Below are 6,193 nucleotides of genomic sequence, written 5' to 3'. Positions count from 1 at the left end.
ATGGATGGATGCATTGGTTTATGTTAGCAGCCTTATAGATTTGTTCTCAGAATATGGAGTTGATTATGATGTGATACGTCTCCAACGTATCTATAATTTTTGATTGCTCCATGCTATATTATCTACTGTTTTGGACATTGTTGGGCTTTATTATCCACTTTTATATTATTTTTGGGACTAACCTATTAACTGGAGGCCCAGCCCAGAATTGCTGTTTTTGCCTATTTTAGGGTTTCAAAGAAAAGGAATATAAAACGGAGTCCAAACGGAATGAAACCTTCGGGAACGTGATTTTCTCACCGAACAAGACCCCGGAGACTTGGACCCTACGTCAAGCAACCAATAGGGAGGCCACGAGGTAGGGGGGCGCGCCTACCCCCCCAGGCGCGCCCTCCACCCTCGTGGGCCCCCTGTTGCTCCATCGACGTACTTCTTCCTCCTATATATACCTACGTACCCCCGAACGATCAGATACGGAGCCAAAACCCTAATTCCACCGCCGTAACTTTCTGTATCCATGAGATCCCATCTTGGGGCCTATTCCGGAGCTCCACCGGAGGGGGCATCCATCACGGAGGGCTTCTACATCAACACCATAGCCCCTCCGATGAAGTGTGAGTAGTTTACCTCAGACCTTCGGGTCCATAGTTTTTAGCTAGATGGCTTCTTCTCTCTTTTTGGATCTCAATACAAAGTTCTCCCCCTCTCTTGTGGAGATCTATTCGATGTAATCTTCATTTTGCAGTGTGTTTGTTGAGACCGATGAATTGTGGGTTTATGATCAAGATTATCTATGAACAATATTTGAATCTTCTCTGAATTCTTTTATGTATGATTGGTTATCTTTGCAAGTCTCTTCGAATTATCAGTTTGGTTTGGCCTACTAGATTGATCTTTCTTGCAATGGGAGAATTGCTAACTTTGGGTTCAATCTTGCGGTGTCCTTTCCCAGTGACAGTAGGGGCAGCAAGGCACGTATTGTATTGTTGCCATCGAGGATAACAAGATGTTTTTTTATCATATTGCATGAATTTATCCCTCTAAATCATGTCATCTTGCTTAAGGCATTACTCCGTTTTCATGAATTTAATACTCTAGATGCATGCTGGATAGCGGTCGATGAGTGGAGTAATAGTAGTAGATGCAGGCAGGAGTCGGTCTACTTGTCTCGGACGTGATGCCTATATACATGATCATACCTAGATATTCTCATAACTATGCTCAATTCTGTCAATTTCTCAACAGTAATTCGTTCACCCGCCGTAAAATACTTATGCTCTCGAGAGAAGCCACTAGTGAAAGCTATGGCCCCCGGGTCTATCTTCATCATATTAATCTTCCAATTCTTAGTTATTTGCTTTTCTTTTTTACTTTCTTTTATTTTACTTTGCATCTTTATCACAAAAATACCAAAAATATTATCTTACCATATCTATCAGATCTCACTCTCGTAAGTGACCGTGAAGGGATTGACAATCCCTTATCGCGCTGGTTGCGAGGAGTCATTTGTTTTGTGCAGGTACTAGGGACTTCGCGTGTGGCCTCCTATTGGATTGATACCCTGGTTCTCAAAAACTGAGGGAAATACTTACGCTACTTTGCTGCATCATCCTTTCCTCTTCAAGGAAATCCAACGCAGTGCTCAAGAGGTAGCAAGAAGAATTTCTGGCGCCGTTGCCGGGGAGGTTCGCGCAAGTCAAGATTTGACTCCTATCGTGGGTTTGTCACGGCAGATGTCCTCATGAAAGGACTTAGTCGTGGAGCCATCGCAACGGGTTAGCTTAAAGGGGTTAAACCGGACAAGGGGACACGGGAGTTTATACTAGTTCGGCCCCTTCGATGAAGGTAAAAGCCTATGTCTAGTTGTGATTGGTATTGCTAGGGTTTCGAAGGCCAGGGAGCGAATCCGCTTTGTCTAGATCTCGAGTTGTTGTTGTCTGTCCCTAAACCGCTGCGGGGTCGTCCCTTTATATACATAGGTTGACGCCCGCCGGTTTACAGAGTCCCGAGCCGGATCATAAACGTACCCAGTTCGGTCTCTATCCTTCCTATCTTACAATACAAGTTACATGACTAAGCCAATTTACATTTACAGGCTTTAACCCGCCTTTGGGCCCTCTGTAAAGCGCCATCATCTTTACATCTTCATGGGCTTCTAATCTTCAAAGAGTCAACCCGGCTACATAAGGCCGGTTTACCTCCAGTAATAATATCCCCAACATTAGGCCCAGATTGGTTTGAACTTGTTCATGTCAATCTTCCACACTTAGAAAAAATCTTCTCTCTTATCTTCATTTTTGATCTTGTAAACCGCCGTGACGTCATACTTCAAGATTACGATAAACCGCCCTAACGTCATCCATCCGTTGATGTCGGAGATTTCCTTCATTTAATATATATCCAGTCATCGAGGCGACACCTTTATTAACTTATCCATTTTTTGGGCTCCTCGATTCCTGTACTTGCCATTTTATCACTTCGCCTTATAAATAGGACCGAGGGACCATTTTCACCGCCACCCCGTGCCTCTTCGCGTCGTCTTCCTCGCGCCGCTCAGCCTCTGGAGCTCCGCCGCCACCGTTGACCATCGCCTCTGCTCCGACCTTGGCCGCTGCATCACCCTGAACGCACCAGAATACTGCGGCGCCCTTCCGCTTCCTCATTAGCTCCGGTAAGTTCTCTGCTTTTTTCACCATAGATCTGTTCTAGGGTTTCGACATTCTTTGCAGTTCTTCCAAAGTTTATCAGTGCTGTTCTTCCCTGTTCTTCCTTTAATATATATAGATGGACACTTCATGCCTGACACATCTCTTGCCGTAGCTTACCTACCATGGTCATCACAAATCCTTATGCACAAAGAACTGATCTAGTCTGTCAAAAAATTGCTTCAGTTCTGCACCCCTTCAAGATCCAATTATTTTTGCTTTTCTGTCTTAGCTTTAGATCTGAAAGTTTTATACATCACTGTGAGATCTGTTCCTATGTTCCTGTGAGATCCGTTTCTCCTCGCACCAATATAAGCGGTTTAACTTTGTATAAGTAGTCTATGCCATTAGCCCTCTGATAAACCGGAAGAGCATTTTACCTTCATAATTATGCTCCGGTTTAACAGTGTCTAATCAATCCTGTGCTAGCACTACCTTTTTCTCTCATTACACTAGTCTCCGGGTTGTACCATTTATCATATCAGTATGTCTCGTACTCCCTTGTCTCTTGTGTATAATCATGCGTAATTTATAAACCGGCCTTTCATTTTCAGTTTGTCCGCTTTGCAATGGCCAAACAATTCACTGCCTGCAACTGGGCTTGTTCTCGGGTTACTGAGGCTCAATTGAATGAGATGGTTAGCATCGGCTCTTTGCCTAAGAAAACTGAGATCAAACGGAGAGTTCCAGGAACAGAGAATCCTCCAACCCCAAGGCAAGGGGAGGTGGTAGTCTTTGTTGACCATATAGGCCGTGGTTTCAAACCGCCAGGGTCAAAATTTTATCGAGATGTGCCTGCCAGCTTCCAACTGCATCCACAAGATATTGGTCCCAACTCAGTCTCCAACTTATGCAACTTCCAAGTCTTCTGTGAAGTATATTTACAAGAAGAACCCACTGCAGAACTGTTCTGGGATTTCTTTCACTTAAACCGGCACACAGAGTTTGTAAATGGCCCGAACACAAAGCTTGGTGGTGTCTCGATTCAAAAGCGTAAAGAAGTGGAATTTCCTCATGCCAAACATCATAGCCACCCAAAGTAATGGAACCAAACATGGTTTTATTGCAGAGACACTTCGCCTGAGGATGAAAATCCCCTCCCCGGCTTCCGTGATCATAGACTATCCAACACTCACCCAATGCCACAACGCCTGAGCTCTTTAGAAAGGGCAAAATACGCTCCTCAAATCGCCAAGCTCCGGGCCTTTATGGCAAATGGTTTAACAGGCGTGGATTTTGTGCGCTGTTGGATATCCTGGAGTATCTTGTCGCTAAGCCGGCGTCCCGGTTTAATGTGCGAATATACCAGTGAAGTTGACGATCCTCAACGCCATTGCAACATCCAATTATCTGAGGAAGAAGTTACTGAAGGTGTAAAGAAAATTCTGAATGAATCGGAACTGGTCTGTAGCCAAACCGGTCTGAGTCCCTTCTATACCAAGAACAAACCGCCTGCTGTAAGCATTACACTTCCTCTTCATCTCTAATATATTTAACTTATACAATCTGTAACCCTTCTTTTTTCTCTCCCTAATCTCTCCCTAATAATAAAGCACGGATTGACTCCGTGGGTTCACCGTCACAATGCGCTTTCTTCATATAAATTTATGCTTTCAGTTTAAATTTAAAACATATACGCGAGGTGGTACTAAAGCATTGATAGATTTTGCTCGGATCGTTCGACACCAAGAAAACGAACGAAACAACCCATCCAGAAAAGGCCAAGCGAAGAAACAACCCATATCAACCGGGGAGCCTCTCCACCGTCATGTTCCATGTGGGCACGCAGTTGAACTGGTACTTGACGCCGGTGGACGCTGAGAAGTCGAAGTAGGCCCGCTTGCTGAGGAGCACTGCCGAGAGGTCCAGCGGCGCGTCGAGCAAGGCCACGCCGTGCCTGGTCCCGTTCTTGGCGACGTACGCCCGCACGCGCCGCGATGCACCGTCGTAGTTGACCCAGACCATGTAGAAGCCGTCGTTGACCGTGGTGTCGATGGGAGCAAGCTGGATGCCGAAGGGCGTGAGCGAGGCGGCGTGGGTGGAGCAGACGCAGTTCACGTCGAGGCCGACATGGTTGTCGTCGAGGTCGTAGGGCTGCTTCACTGTGTCCAGCTCCACGGCCGCGAACCCGTTGGCGAGGTTGCTGTCCATGGACGCGTTGGTGAGGCCCAGGTACCCGCTGTGGCTGCCGGGGGGTAGGCCGCCGCCGCCGCCGTTGCTGGACGCGACGACGAACGCGAGGCCTTCGCCCTTGCTTGTCACGTTGGTGCGGTAGAGGTTGATCCGGAACACGGTGGAGAAGGAGGCGACGTACCTGCCGCCGGCGGGTTCAGAGGCCCACAAGACGAACGGGGAGGAGAGGAAGACGCTGCCGGTCTGGTTGACGAGGAAGTTGTCGGGCCCGCTGGCGCTGTTGCTGTCCGGGGTGAGTTGCTGGCGAAGGTCAGGTTGGCGGGAAGCAGCACCAGCACCATGACCACCAGGGGTCACCGTTGCAAACGCTGCCAGGAGCCCAGGACATCTCGCTAGACGCCGGGGAGGAGGACTCTGGAAAGGCTCCCCGTGCTTCCTCTCACTGGAGGCAAAGCCAGGCAGCTGCCGGCCTTCTATTTCACTCTCTGCTGCATCTTGTTCTGGCTGGCGATGGTCATCATCGGTGTGACTGTGCTCACCGTGTACCTCATCTACCGCCCGCAGCCGCCGAAGCTCCGGTGACGGATGCGTCCCTGAACGTCGGGTACGTGGATGAGCTGACCGTCCCCGGCGGCCCGGCCCACGGCCTCACGCTCAACGCCGACCCTCACCGCCCTGGTCGCCATCACACAGCCAGTATCGATCAACGATTCGTTGGTTATCCTGGTTGCGAAAGTTTGATCAGCCCTTCCACTATCATGCATCCATAGAATAGTCCCACCTCGCTTCATTAGATCGAATCAGTCCAGTTTATATACATGTTGCTTAGCAAATCAACAAGCAAGCTTGGAAATCAAACAAGTAGATGGCAAAAAGAGGGATTGGTGTGTACAGGGGGCAAAGGTCAACGGGGGGAGGCCGGATGTGTGCCGCGGCAGCGAGCGAGCAGGGGGCAAAGGTCAACGGAGCCCTGAGGGGGGGAGACAAGTTTGATCAGCGGGGTCGGCTCGACGGACGGACGGAGCAAGATGGAGAGGGAGGCATGCGGGGGAGAGAGAAGTTGAGCAGCGGGGACGGCTCGACGGACGGCAGTGCTAACCGGCTACATGAAGCAGAGCAAAGTGGCGTCGGATGGATTTTTGCAGCCTCTGGCTAGCTGAGCAGAGCTAACATACTGCTGCTGACTCGTGGGATTTTTGCTCCTAATTAAACCTCGACGCACGCATGGCCTATGGCCGATCCGAACATCACATACATGTATGTCATGGCTGATCTGAAACAGAAAAAACCTGGTCGTCATTCCAATAATCAATCATGGAGCACGCATCAAATTAGCCTCATCAAGTCTCACACGT

This window comes from Triticum dicoccoides, chromosome 4A, assembly GCF_002162155.2.
Source record: "Triticum dicoccoides isolate Atlit2015 ecotype Zavitan chromosome 4A, WEW_v2.0, whole genome shotgun sequence".
In the NCBI taxonomy this organism is placed as follows: domain Eukaryota; kingdom Viridiplantae; phylum Streptophyta; class Magnoliopsida; order Poales; family Poaceae; genus Triticum; species Triticum dicoccoides.
The sequence above is the reverse complement of the archived record's forward strand: the minus strand, read 5'-3'. Positions refer to the sequence as shown.